This window comes from Cynocephalus volans, chromosome 6 (assembly GCF_027409185.1).
Source record: "Cynocephalus volans isolate mCynVol1 chromosome 6, mCynVol1.pri, whole genome shotgun sequence".
Taxonomy (NCBI): domain Eukaryota; kingdom Metazoa; phylum Chordata; class Mammalia; order Dermoptera; family Cynocephalidae; genus Cynocephalus; species Cynocephalus volans.
Genome location: NC_084465.1, coordinates 49,054,600 through 49,069,728, shown reverse-complemented (window position 1 = coordinate 49,069,728; position 15,129 = coordinate 49,054,600). Strand labels below are relative to the sequence as shown.

Genomic DNA, 15,129 nt, shown 5'->3' with positions numbered 1-15,129 from the left:
AAAATGTGGCCGGCCAGGTTAGGAGGGCAGAGGGTGATGACTGATGGAGGCATGGAACCACCTTCCACTTGGAGCAACCCAGGTTACTAATTGCAGGTTAGGTATGCAGGTCAAGTATCTTCCATTCACATGGGCTTTGTGTCTGCCCAGACTGTGACTGTTCACCAACAGAACAGGAAACCCAGAACAAAACTAAAGCTGAGAGAAGTGCAGGCTGGGAGGAGGATTTATGTCAGAGGGAGGATCTCCGAGTTGAGGAAAGAAGCACCTGCTCCTTTCAGGTGCAGGTTGATATCACAAATGGAAGATGAACAGAAGCCAGGTATTGAGCTGCCTGTCACAGTTTCATATCACATCGCAATTCCAAGGCTAAGAAACAGACCAGTTTACAATGGTCACGTGGCTCACGGACTTTACCCACTAAAAATGGGGAGATCTTGCTGTCATTTTGTAATCAGGAGCTGAAGGACAGATAAGTGAAGGGAAAGAAAGAGAAAAAGGAGTGGATGGGTAAGGAGCACATTTGTGATTGTGGCCAGCTCGTTGTTCATTCCCCCTTCAGCTCTTCTTCCTGTAACAGAGGCTTGGTTTTCCTGTGGGAGCACCTTCCCCACACTCGGTCCACAAAGCTCCTATGGAGTGGACCCTGCCCCACCTCTCCGAAGGCCTGGGAGGCACTCATGAAGTCCTCTCAAGGGGACATAGGTAGTTGATAAAATCATTATCCTGGACATATAGTTAAAAGGCTTCCTTATACAAACTTTCTACCTAGGGCTTTGGATCTTTCTGGCTTCCTAAACTTATGTATAACCTTGTCTCTCGGTTCACTGGGTTAGGATTCCAAAGACCCCTGTGGAGCTAACTGTACTCCAGGGAGGTACTCCAGGGCTTCTGCTTAAACTGGAGCAGGTCTACAGCCATACCACCCTGAATGCGCCCGATCTCGTCTGATCTTGGAAGCTAAGAAGGGCCGGACCTGGTTAGTACTCGAGTGGGAGACTGCCTGGGAATACTGGGTGCTGTAGACTTTAATTATAAATAATAATAAATAGGTAAATAAATAAACTGGAGCAGGAGCATGTGCAGAGGATGAGAATAGTTATGATTTGGCAGCTCCACAGACAGAAAACAGACAAAAACTCACCACCTACAGGAAAAGCAATGGTAATAGGAGTGAGCATTGCATTTGGAGTAGAATTCTGCTTTCAGCAAGCACTACGGAGCAGAAAGACCCACTGTGAAAGGTCCAGCTAGGAATGCATTTAAAGACTGGACTACCAGAGCCTACGAATAGAGGCCCCTCCTCAGTCTTGTCCCAGACTTTGGATTCTTCCAAAACCCAGGTGATTATGTAATCCCTTAAATGTCTTCTGGCCCTGCAACTACCAAACCCCAATTACATCTTAAGCCATAAGAAGCTTGGTGGCATAGGTTGGAATCTAGAACCTGGAGTCTCCTTCTTCCTTTTTAAATAGTCTGAATACCACCCAGGAAGGCTGACATCTTGATCTTGGTATAGCCCTTGGGCCATAGTTAGTTCTCTGGTAGTTTTCATGGGTATTGGTGGCAAGTTCATTAATAGCTGCAGAGTGTAGATTTGAATGCACGGAACACTGGCTCTTGTCTGATTTAGTAATCCAGGTAACTTCTCTTTACTGCAGAGTAGTTGGTGTCTTTGGGGCATACACTGGAAAATCCCAGGACTCTCTACCCGTCTGGCAGAGCCAAAGCTCTGGCTCACTGGGATGCCCTGATGAGGCCCCACCGGCAGCCCCGCCTCCCCCTACTCAGGCCAAGAAACTGGTTTAACTTCCTTCCTATGGCCACTTCATTCTCTTCAGACCTCAGGACATAGGAAGCTTTCCTCGGCTCATGCACATGCCTTCCCTGCTCTTCCTCGGATCCCACAGAAGTTCTAGCCAGGAGACCCTTTGCCCACACCAACAGTCTGAACAGCAACAACCACAACAGCTCAACGACAAATGCTGGCGCCAGAGTGCAGAACAGGTGGTGTCAGACAGCACTCCCAGGGCCATGCTGGGGGCCTTCCCCCACCTCTCACCGATGGCAAGGTAGTGGGCAGTCAGCTGGTGCTGGGGAGAGGGGACACACGAGAGAGAGCCACAGGAAGCCACTCACATCTCTGCCTCTGTTGATGGCCTCCAGCTTCCCATGAGGGAAGCAGGAAAAGGGGAAGAACTGAAGGCCCAACGCAAATAAACGTAGGGGGATGGGCAGGGGAGCAAGGGTGCTGAGCTGAGCTGAGCTGCTGGAACGATTCCTGGCTTTCTCGGCACAGCTGGCCTTGAAGCAGCTCGAAGCAGCTCGAAGTCATTAATAACCCTGCTCTGAAGCCACCAAACGGCTCTGCTGCAGGCAGCTGGAGAGCAGTAACGTGTTCCCTCTGCATCCTGCTCTCTTATGTAACGCATTGATCACAGCCGCTCGTGGAGGCCTCCCCGTGTGGGAAAGTGATCTTGTCCCAGGGCTGGGGGTCAGGGGCCACAGGGACAGGGCACAGGCTGGCACTGGCTTGGGTGTCATTCCTTCATAACCTCGTTTTGCAAAAACTGTGAACATCCTAGACCAGAGGGGAGGATCATCCCAGAGGAAAGCTTGGAAGAATTCCCTGAGGCTGGTTGGCAGCCTCAGCCTGACAGCTCTGCCCAGCCAGACAAAGCCCACAGGGCTGTGTTTTCCCTTTTGCCGGCTCCTCAGCTTGAGACAACATGGCTGGCTGTGGCCTGTGGGCCAACTCGTTTTTGAGACACTTTTGACACTAATGAGAATAGGGTAGCCTAACTGATAATACAATGGGTTCTTTCTCCTAAATCCCTATCTCTAAGCTTTTATTCTCTTGGGAGGGACCAATGCTCCCTCTTTTTAAGAGAGATGGTGTGCATGTGTGTGTACACACAGATTACCAGCTTTAATTTGGCTGCATATCCCAACTGCATTATTCACTGGTGGTGGTAATTCTAATTCATCACAAAGCCCCTCTTCATGGTGACTTCAAAATGCACTTTAACTCAGTCACAGGTACTTCCCTGCCCTCAGTTCTGAAGGAGAGCTGAGGACAGAGCTGGAACTGTGTGTGTCCTTGCATTTGAAGTCAGGTCTTTATTAAGAAGACAAAGCACTACTTCCAGTTTCCAGGCAATGTGGCTGCAAGTCTTGGAGCTCACTCTTTGGCTGCATGATGTGGGCTATATCATTTCGTGCTGGGATCTTTGCAGAGTCAAAGGGCTAACAGGGCTCAGGGTTAGATAAACCTGGGTTTGAATCCTGATTTTGCCACTTACTAGCTGTTGGTCTTTGGACAAAAGTTCCTTTTCGCTCTGTGCCTCAGTTTCTTCATCTACAAATTGGGAATAATGAGAGTCCCTGTTGCAAAGTGTTGCTGTGATGACTAAATAAGTTAATACATACAAAGCACTTAGAAAATTTCCTGGCTCATTGTATTCATTCAATAAATGCTTTGTATATGTATTATTATTCAACAAACAGCAGATGTTATTATTATAAATAAAATGGGGTGGGAAGTTGGACTGAATCATACCTCAGGTTTTTTGCAGTTCTAAACTCCCACAATTTTATGATGTTATGGAAGAATCAATGGATCCTGAATGGATCCTTTAAAGGAAAACACCATCCAAAGGGAGAGAGACTGCACAGAATTTTGGATTAGGCTGCCCACCCTGCTCCTGGGAGCTGTATGTGTATTTTGTGGCAAAGCCCACATGTTTCAGGTTGGCACAAACCAGGAAAATACCACAGCCCTGCAGCCTTGTCCGTTGTGGGTACTGTAAAGCGAGGAGGTCAAAACCCTTTTGTTTTGCCTGTTTGTGGATTCTAGCTCCACCTCCCAAGCTGCTGCTCCATTATGCTGGGCTGTTTCGCGGGGCCATGGGGTCAGAGCTAACAGGCTTCGAGTGTGCACGTGGCTGCTGAGACGCTGAGCTGGTACTCGACTTTGCTGCAAAGCAGGGAGGAAAAGGAGAAGCAATGCTTGCTCAAGAGGCTGGATCTGGAAACTAAAAGACATTGTCAGATGTAGGGCAGAATTTTTCTTGATGGAAACAGGATATTTGGGTTTAAAGTCTCCTTTCTCAAGAGGACCAAAAGACAAGGTGTATTTGTTTTCTTGGGCTGCTGTAACAAAGTATCACAAATTGGGTGGCTCGAAACAACAGAAATTTTCCTCTCATGATTCAGAAGGCCAGAAGACTGAAATCAAGGTGTTGGCAGGGTCAGTTTCTTCCGGAGGATCTGAGGGAGTATGTGCTCCGTGCCTCTTTCCCAGCTTCAGTGTCGCCAGCTGTCCTTGCTGTTCCTGGGCTTGAAGCTGCATCTCTCCAATCTTTTTGACTCTGTCTTCATACAGCCTCCTTCCCTGTGTGTCTCTGTGTCCAAACCTTCCTCTTCTTTCTCTTATAAAGACACCGGCACTGGTTTTAGAGCCTACTTAAATCCAGTACAACTTCATCTTCACCTGGTTCCATCAGCAGACCCTATTTTCAAATAAGGTCACTTTCAAAAGTAGGGGGGTGGGTGGGATTTGAGCACATCTTTTTGTGGGGACACAATTCAACCCATTGAACAGGGCAGACAAGGTCCAGAATACAAAGGTGAGGAGAGAAGGAAGAGAGAATCTACTGTTTGGCTGCTGTTAAAACAAGAGAAATCACCTCTGTGCTGAGAAAAGTACCAACAGCAGTAAGTGGAACCAACCAGAACCCCTATCTCTGCACTCCCTCCTCTGCAGCCAGTCGTGACAAATTACAGGACTATTGGGAGAATAAGCCCTCAATAACTAGTGTCCCAATGAAAGCTGCTTTGTAAACCTTTGGAAAAACCCACGTGAATCCTTCCCCGCCTCCTCCTCAGGTGGCACGATGGTCTACGGCATCCCACAGCGGGTGGGCTGGGAGTAGAGTCTTCTTTGTGAGGAATCTGCTCTTTGAATGTGAAGCACATACCTGGTCCTGATTAATCAGAACCGGAACATTGTGAGCAACTTTAATTTCTCTTTCTGATTAAGTAGCAGCACAGCAAGTTGCCAAATTTCACACCTCCATCCAAACTCCCAATCATCCAGGACATAATTCCAGGAGCACAAGTGGCAGGATCGACTCCATCTTCACATCATTTTAGGATGGTTACCTTATCCCCCACCCCTCAGGTAGCACACAAGGTGCCTCCCATACCCCTTAGTATGAATAAACCAAGACCGAGCGGAGAGTCTGAGGTGATGGCTGGCAGAGCCAGGCACGAGCAAACCCAGACAGTAGCCTGTCACCTTCGGCTCTAATCTCCTCAGTGCCAGGCGTCCAACACCCACTAAACCAAATAGCAAAGGACGGTTCAGAAATGCAGTGGCCGCCTCTACAGATGCACTCTGGGAATGTGCAGCCTGTCTGAATAACTGGATGGCAAAAGGCATCCCAGTGCCAAGCCCTTAGCAGATGATCAATCCGACTGCCAAATGAATGAACTCACGAGCTTCCTACACATCAGGAGCACGTGAGAAACCCAGAAGGATTCTCACCTGCACCTGCCTTCTCGGTCCTCCTGTGTTTGTGGCATCACAGGCCCTTATCAAGCAAATAAGGAACTCCTATGGATTCATACAATTGCGGATCATCGCTCAGAACCAGTGACTGAGAGCTGGGTAGACCATTACACTACACTGCTCTGTTCTAATAATTTAACTGTTAACATTTTAAAAGCACTTGAAATCATCACAGCATGAGGTTCTTTTAAATAACACAAAATGAGTCTTATCTCCTAGTCATGATTCTATAGAGAGAAACATTAAGACAAATTAAAAGCTAGAAATCTGATTCTTTTCTCTGTCCCACACAGCCACATAATATGGAATAAGATTTTTTTTTTTCAGTTTGAATATACAGATGGACCATTTGACAGTAGCTGTTAAAATTAAGATGTGTATCTCTATGACCCAGTGATTCTTGGAGAAACACTGTGTACAGTGTTAACCGCGACACTGCTGGTATGAGTGGGGGGAAACCGTGACCGACGTGTCCATTCTGTGGAATAGTATTCACGAGGCACACAGTCATACACAGACTTGAAAGATATCCAAGTTGAATGGGTTAGAGAAAAATCGAGCTGCAGAAGTTGTGTGTGGTATGACTCATGTTAAAAAACACACCGCAATACTAGATATTTTCTGTGGGTTCATATATGTGGACATAAATGCAAGAAAATGTTTGGATAGACACATCCCAGACTAACAACAGTGTTTATGTCTGGGGTAGGGACTGGGCTTGGAATAGTATTAAAGAGGATTTTCTTATTTCTTGTTTAATGTGAGAATTATGTTGAAAAACCCAAGAAAATGAAAAAAAGTATGATTGTACCACTTTGCATCTGTTCTTTGTGAATTTATTATCTAGCTGGAGATACAATGTTAAATTAAAACGTGTCCCCTTAGATCTTAGGAAGGAATGAATGCACACTGTGATAAGAGAATCTAACTATATTACAAATGTATGAAACAACCTCACTGAAGAGGGTTGGGGAAAAAGTGCTGACCTAAGTAACTTAGAAACGAGTAGTCTGTGAGACTATGGGCAAAAGGAACTGCACATAAAAGCTGTACTCTAGTTGATAAAATTGTCTCCCGTGAGTTACAATTCTCATACTGCTATACATGCATATTGGAACTGAGCAATTAAGAAAATGGATAGCATATGGTGGAAGCCAGGTTTCTTACTGTTGCAGTAGAAATTTATGGATAAACAAAGGGAGGCGGGTAGAACAATCCGTACAGAAGTGGGTGAGAGTTGGCGACATCAGTATGAACTCATATTATCTCAATATAGATACAGATGGTTACATATAGAAATATTTATCGGTATGTGATACCTCTTTATAGATACAGATACAAGGGTTAGAATACACACACTTGTTTCCTTACTCTGCCAGCTGAGAGGGTCGAGAAGTAACCACACCCTAGTAACAATGAGCACACCTAGTGCCCACATCTTGGTTTCTTCTAATATCATTCTTTAATAAAAGGAATCAGACTCCTCAGAGAAATGGCTAATTCAAGGACAGGGGCAGGAAATATACAAGAGGAGCCTGGAGCATCTTGCAGTTCCAGAAAGTAGGAAAGTGCTAAAAAAAAAACAAACTCCAGATAAACCCACAACGATGGGTCTATGTCTAAGGGACACAGGAGCCAACTGAAAGAGCTTCCAATGGCCCAAACTGGAACAATTTGAGCAAATAAATAAAGTAGTATTGGATTACAACCCAAAGTATAAAATCGAGATTTACGATTTCATGCTAATATAAATAAGTGATTAAATACATAAATAAATGGGGGAGAAGACTCGAAATTTCATTGCAGAAAAATTCCAAATAATATATGTAGACATTCCACTCTTAGGAAGAGGGAGCACAAATCCCCATTCCTTAAATGTCGGTGTGCACAGTGACTTCCTTCCAAAGAATATGGTATGAAAAAGGTGGGGGGCGGGGGGCGGGGATGGAGAAGAGTAACTCTACAGTGGAGAAAAGTGGCAGCTACTATGTCAAACCCTAGCTCAGTCGGGGGGTCACGGTCAGCATCAACAGTGATGAAGCAGGTAGGCAGTATGTCACCCTTGGTGTGATGTCCCGAAAACAGCACTTTCCCTCTGTGGTCTTTACCCCCAAAACCTACCAGCCAAGTCTAGTCCTGAGAAAACACATCACACAAATTTCAACAGAGGGGCATCCTACAATATACCTGGCCGGCACTCCTCAAAGGAGTCAAGGTCATAAAAAACAAGGAAAGAGTGAGAAACTGGCATAGACGAGAGGAGCCTAAGGAGACAAGACAGCTGAAAGTAATGTGTTATCCTGGATGAGACCCTGGAACATAAAGACATTAGGTAAAAACTAAAGAAGCCTTAATAAACTATAGACTTCAGTTAATAATAATGTATCAGTATTGGTTCAATAATTGTGACAAATGTACCACATTAATGTAAGATGTTAGTAATAGGCGAAACTGGGTGCAGGATATACATGGGGACTTTCTATGCTATCTTCTCAATTTTTCTGTGTATCTAAAACTGTCCTAAAAATAAGTCTATTGAAAAAAAAAGTGTCTCCTTAACTTATACATTATCTCTCACTACTTCTTCGAAAAAAAAAAAAAAAATCCAAAACCTAAGTACAGATTTCAAATTCATAAGGATAAATTATGGACTTTTTTCTTTGGAAGATATTTCAGGACTAGGAGGCCAACTATTTGAGACTACAGCTGAGATGAATTTGTAGTTTGATTTAGCAGCTTGGGTTGTTGACCCAGTGATGGCTGCTAAGGTGTTGGCAAGCCAAGTATACAGTTGCCCTGGAGTGGGAATTCGTCGGTCAATACCAAGCAAAATGGCATCTATGTTGGGTGGGGGCAGGGTCACCGTCAGCCTTGCGCATAACCCTCAGTCTCAGCAGCAGCTGGTTTAGATGGTGGCAATAGCTGGGGAGATCCCATCACTCTTCAGCTCAAAATCCTTTAATCTCCTGTGGCTGGTAGCTGTCTGCCTCATTTACTCCCCTCCAGTCACACTGGGCTCTTAGCTATTCCTCAAACCCTCTGAGCATGCTCCTGCCTCAGTGTCTTTGTACCTGCTTTTTCCTCTGCCTGGAATGCTGTTCCCCTAGGAAACCCATGACTTGCCCCCACCCCTTCTGTTGGGTCTCTGCTCAAATGACACTGTGTTGAGCACACTTTACGGCTAAAACAGCAACCCCCTACATTACTCCCTTTCTCCTTGTTGACTTCATTTTTCTTTCTCAGTACCAACATATTGTCCTTTAGTTGCTTATTTCTTATTGTCCCCAGATAGAAAGTGACTTCTGTGAGAGTGAGGACTTTACCTGTCTTTGTTTACTGTTCTATCATCAATACCTAGAATAGAATCTAGTACCTAGTGGGCACTCAATAATATCTATTGAAGGAATACATGAAAGAATGGATAACTTTTCACATTGCAGTATGGTGAATAATGTGCACTGATAAACAATAATAATTACACCCACGTTGTATCTGTCAGTTCCTTCTATTCTCTAAAGCTCAGAAAGTCACCTCCTTCACAAACTCTTGTGAGTCTTGGCACAAAAGTATACGCATACATCAGCAGATCATTCATTCAACAAATATTTATTGATTGGGTCCTCTACGTCAAAGCACTACGGTGAGTACCAGTGGTACAAAGGCGAGTAAGTCCCACTTTCTGACCTCCAGGAGCTCCATCCATCAATCAATCCATCCATCCATCCACACATCCATCCTCCATCCATGTATCCATCCATTCAACCTCTATCCACCCATCCATCCATCCATCCACCCATCCTCTGTCCATCCATCCATTCATCCTCCATCCATCTGTCCTCCACCCATCAATCCATCCGTCCTCCACCCATCCATCCATCCATTCTCCATCCATCCATCCAACCATCCTCCATTCATACCTCCATACATTCATCCATTCTCCATCCATCCCTTCTCCATCCATCCCTCCATCCATCCCTCCATCCATCTATCCCTCCACCCATCTATCCCTCCATATATCCATCAATTCTCTATCCATCCATCCATTCATCCTCCATCCATCCATCCATCCATCCGTCCTCCACCCATCCATCCATCCATTCTCCATCCATCCTCCACCCTCCCATCCATCCTCCACCCATCCATCCATCCATCCTCCACCCATCCATTTTCCATCAACCCATCCTCCATCCTTCCATTCTCCATCCATCCATCCAACCATCCTCCATCCATCCCTCCATACATCCATCCATCCTCTATCCATCCACCCATCCATTCTCCATCTATCCATCCATCCATTCTCCATCCAACCATCCATCCATCCATCTGTCCATCCACCTATCCTCCAACCATCCAGCCTCCATCCATCCATCCACCCATCCATCCCCCATCCACCCATGCATCCTCCATCTATCCATCCATCCATCCATCCATCCATCCATCCAAATCCTTTTGAGCACCTGCCAAATCAGACACTGCATGTTTAAGATAGCATTTTATACATTGCCTTGTCTTTCTGTCTGGATTGTTAATCCTCCTAATGGCAGGGAACTTAATAATTTAGTCGTAGCTATGCCACTGACTAATTTTTTGACCCTGAAAAAAATCACTAAATTCTGAATATTAGTTTCCTCATCTGTAAACATTGGTTTGAGACATCTGGCTAGCCTGCTGAGAACATCACAGTGCTGCTGAGAACATTCAATGAGATGATCCAAAGATAAATGTGCTTTCTATACGGTCAAGTCCTAAACACATGTAAAAGAGTCTCAGCAGTAAATGCTAAAAACATAAACAAAACCCAAGCAAACAAAACAAACAAAAACCTGTTCTCAAACCCCTTCCTTAGACGGCTTCTCAGGGGGCCTCAGAGCCTAAGGCAGCTACTGCTGCTGGTGAAGCCAAGCTACCATCACTCAAAAATTGTACAGTTGGACAAAAATCAGGACAGGCAGCCCAATTCCTGTCAAGGTAATCCTTTGCAGATTAAGTAGACCATCAATAATCTTTGGTTAACATTTGATTCAAGTGTGCACCAGCTCTTCCCACCCTCCTCTGCCCTCCAGTTGAGGATCTGTTGGCTATTGTGTGCTGTTCTGAAGTTGTAGCAGTCCTGAGTCTCCTTTCATATTTTTTAAAAAACATTGACTTGGCCAGCTTTGGAGTTTGTTAGAAGACGGAGCTTGATAGTAAATGAAAGTGATTCCTAAATGTTGACATGCAAACATCATTGACCAGGCCAGGCCCTTTTCAAAAGGAAGATATTGTTAGTCTTCCAAACTTTAATCAAAGTGAATAAGGAGTGAGGGAGGGGGAGAGAAGGAGAATGAATGAATATGGGACAAAGCAAGAGGGCAACGGAGCAAGCAAAGAAAGTATACATGTTAGGATATCCTTCCTAGAGCCATGATCCAGTATCTCCACAAGCTCTGGAACTTTCTAGGCTCTTTACTTATGCTCTCTCTCCCTGATGGTATGTGTGACATTGTTAGCATTAACTGACAAGGTGGAGGCTATCAGACAGAGCTGGCAAATTCATTCTATGCAAACAAAGACTCACCCCTTCTCAGTGTGTTCTCACCTATGAGGGCTAACACGGTTTTAAATTAAACACTGTACCTCAAAGAAATTCTTTTTTCCTCAGGCTCTTTCCCACTAGATCCCCACATCCTGGGCTACAATAATGCCTACACTAATAATGAGGCTATTAAATATGCTGGCTACCTCTTGCACAGCACTTACTCTGAGCTGGGCATCATGTAAACACTGCCAACTGCAAGCAGGGGGGAAACTTATCTGCACTGACGCCACACCCTCTTTTGGGACTTTCCCCCATTATTTCAGGGTCCAGGATCTTCCATCTGTTATGAACTGATGGAAACTCATCCCTACCAACACGTTGTCTCTCCCCTGTATTCTTTTTTTTAAAAGATGGCAAAGCAGGTTTTATTCAAAGGGGGCATAGTGATAGGTATAGGGACCACTGACTGGATTCAATTCCCTCACCCTACTCTTTTATTTATTTTACTTTTTCTTATGGAAAATTTTCAAACATACACAAAAAGAGAACAGTACAACAAACACACATATACCCACCATCGGGTTTCAACTATTAATATTGTGCCAATCTTGTTTCATCTATTCCCACTCCTTCTACTGTTCTTTTTAGGGAATACTGTAAAGCAAACAACAGACACCGGGCCATTTCACCACCACCCTTGATATTTTTTGTCCTTTCTTTCACTTTGCTTAATGATGCAGTAACTCTGAGGACCCAGTGAGATTTCCTGCTGGTTATTTTACTGTGGATGGGAGGTGGTGTGGGGTGCACAGGAATAGAATTTGCAATGCTCCTATATTAATGAGTCAAACCTAAGCCAACAACCCACTCATTTATTAATGTTTGGTATTGTTTTATGGTAAGAATTGTTCAAGTTGCATCATTATTATTACTATTTAATGAAACAAGGGATTGAAACTAGATTTACACCTAAAATTGGGGCTGAAGACAGTAAAGCAAATCATTTTCTTGGGTTCTGAGGAAGATGGTGATTGAAGGGACACTGGAGGGAGCCCCTGGTCAGGGAACTCCAGCTACTGGAGGAATGGGATCTAGGACATCCTTCTCTCCTCTATGGCTCTTCCCAGGACTGTGATGAGGCTTCAGTCACGAGTGGCAACAGTGCTGTCCATATTAGTGCTGAATGCAGGAACTGGGGAACGCATGGAGAACAGGGAAGCTGAAAGTGTGGGTTGACTGTGCACACACACTGATACTTAATTATTTATGTGAGTTGCTTAATATGTGTGCTTAATTACCTTACAGCATGATAATGAACAGGTCTGTCATTAAAATCCCATTGGATTCCAGAGATTAAAACCCTCTCTGGGCTTGCCTGGCCTTCTTTTGCGTAGGCAAGGCTGCTGGTTCAGAACTTAAAAATATGAGTGGTTTGTTCCTGGCCAGGTCTCTGGTCTCTGAAGACAGGGCACCTGTAGCTTTGGGGAGCCTTCTTAGGCTCTGATGGGAGGCTTAGCATATCTGTGGCCAAGAAATGGCTCTCCTATCTCTGATCACCAAAGATTTGGCAAGAAAATCTCTCCACGAACAGCTGTTGTGCTGGGATGGTTTGGAACTGTAAACCAGGCTTGTGGGCTTTGATAATTTCCGGTTACCTTAAAACAATGGTTCTGGGGAGCTTGAAAACATATCTATGGCCCAGACCTTTCCCAGACTAATGAAATCAGGATCTCTGGGAGTGGGGGCCTGGTACTCCCCGGGTGATCCTAATGCACATCCAGGTGGAGGATCCCGCTGCTGTAAGACAAGTGTGTGTCATCCACACATAGTTTTACTTTCTTCTTCCTTTTTTGTGTTATGGTCACCTTTTTCCTGAAAGCTTTTGAGATAGAAAAGATGTGTTCTTTTTATGTTTGAGTATTCAGGTCATGCTGGCTTCATAAAATGAATTGAGGGAAATTTTCATCCTATTCTATTCTTTGAATAGTTTGAATAACAAAGGATATACCTAGTTTTTGAAGACTAGCCAGTACCCACGTATATGACCATGAAGGCCTTTTAAAAGGGGTATCTCTTTAATACATTTTCTAACGTATTTTATGAGTATTGGTCTATTCAAGTGTTCTCCCTCTTTGGAGGCATTTATTTATTTATTTATTTATTTAGGCAGCAGAGCAGTAGGGGGATTTGAACCCATGGCCTTAGTGTTATAAGGCTGTGCTCTAACCAACTGAGCTAACCAGCCAGCCTTTTGAGAATTTATATTTTGAGAATTTATATTTTGTTAGGAAATTCTCCATTTTCTCTAGATTTTCAAATTTATTGCCATAGATCTTCATGTACAATGCTTTTGTAAATTTTTTTACTCCTTTCCCAATTGGTGATTACATCTTTCTCCTTCTGATGTTGCAGACCATGAGCTGTTCAAATTTTTTTCACTGGAATAATAATAGCTCATGCTTATGGATTACTATGTGCTAGGCACATGACTCTAACTGCTTCACTTGTACTAGCTCATTTAATCCTCATGACAATTCAGTGAAGTAGGTACTCTTCCAATCTGCATGTTACAGATGAATTCCTCACCTGTGGGTACACAGAGAAGTTAAGCAACTTGCCACTAGGTCACATAGTAGCATGTAGCTCTAATCTGCTGCCTACTAACCTGTGTAAGTGTGTGAGTTTAGACATAGCCTATCATTTGATTATATTATTCTAAGGTTAACAATTAAGAGGGAAAAAAGAAACAACAGTGTTGGAACTGCAGGTTCTTGCTCAGAGCTATTAACTAGGGTGTATGGTCTTCTAAGAGTTCTGTGGCTGGGAGGTGACAAAACTCCACCGGCAAAGAGTGGCCCAGAGACTTCGGGCTATGAGCTGCAATGATTAGATGGATTCCACGCTATGTGACTCTTTTGGTGACCCAGCCCAAGGTCACTTAATTGCCTTGAATGCTCACTCAGATGAGAGAAATGTGTATCAACATCCCAAGGTCTTGAATAGGGATGAAGAAAATAACCATAATTACCTAAAAGAGGTGAGCAGTTGTTATGATTTACTCAGAGCAATGACATGCTGTGCAACCTTTGTGTGAAAAGATGTATTTGTAAGTTTTAGGACTGGCTCTCTGTTGCTTCCATGATAAAATTGGAACTCTTCAGTTTGGCCTTTAAGGATTTCCACCATGTGACCTCAGCTGACTTTCCAAGCCCATTAGCTACTCCTCCCTTCAGGCACTACTGCAGGAGCTAGGAGTGAAGTCCAGCTACACTCCCAGCTCTGTATATTCCTGCATATCTGCCTCTGTGCCTTTACCCATGCTGTTCCCACCACCAGGAATGCCCTGTCTCCATTTCTGGGTATCTAAATGTGATGACTACTTCAAGGTCTAGCACAATGTCACGATACTGCTTTCAATTCTCTCCTCCTGTAACTAAGTCCTACTAGCACTTACGTACACTCACTATGTGTGTCAGCACTTAATATTTGTTAACTGACTCAACTTGCAAAACAACACTGTGGATTAGGTACTATTCTTATCCCTATTTTATAACTGGGGAAACTGTGGCTCAGTGATTTGTCCAAGGCCACCCAGCTATCTAGTAGCTGAGCTGGGATTCGAACCCAGTCAATCTGGCTGCATGTGCTTAACCCCTCCGCACAGTATCTGTGCCTCTCAGCAGGTATGAGTTATAGTGACTTTTGTACTTTTTTTTTTTTTTAACCACCCCTACAAGACAATAAACTCCTCTAAGAAAAGCTGTGAGTCTGGTGCCCTTCTGTGCCCACTCTGATATGCCATAACTATTTGCTGGATGGACAGAGCTAAGCCACAGGTGGTCATGGAATCTGTTACCTTTCTTAGGAACCCTGTAGAGAAGAATACAAGCTGGATGGGTTGGGGAGGACAAAGGTGAAGGATTTGCAACCAAAGTCCCTGCTGCCAAGATACTTAAAATGTGGGTAGGGAGGCCTACTTTTGACAAATGATAGATACAGCGGAAAATCACTGCTGAGGAGTTATCAAATGCAAATCCAG

The 15,129-nt window shown here is 44.2% G+C and overlaps 1 protein-coding gene and 1 pseudogene across 1 annotated transcript in view; one reads left to right on the top strand and one right to left on the bottom strand.

Moving 5' to 3' along the window:
* ATXN7L1 (ataxin 7 like 1) overlaps nucleotides 1-15,129 on the bottom strand; it is a 222,277-nt gene that overhangs the window by 88,553 nt on the left and 118,595 nt on the right. The gene's annotated exons all lie outside the window — the stretch shown is intronic.
* LOC134381427 (5S ribosomal RNA) lies at nucleotides 910-1,028 on the top strand (annotated as a pseudogene).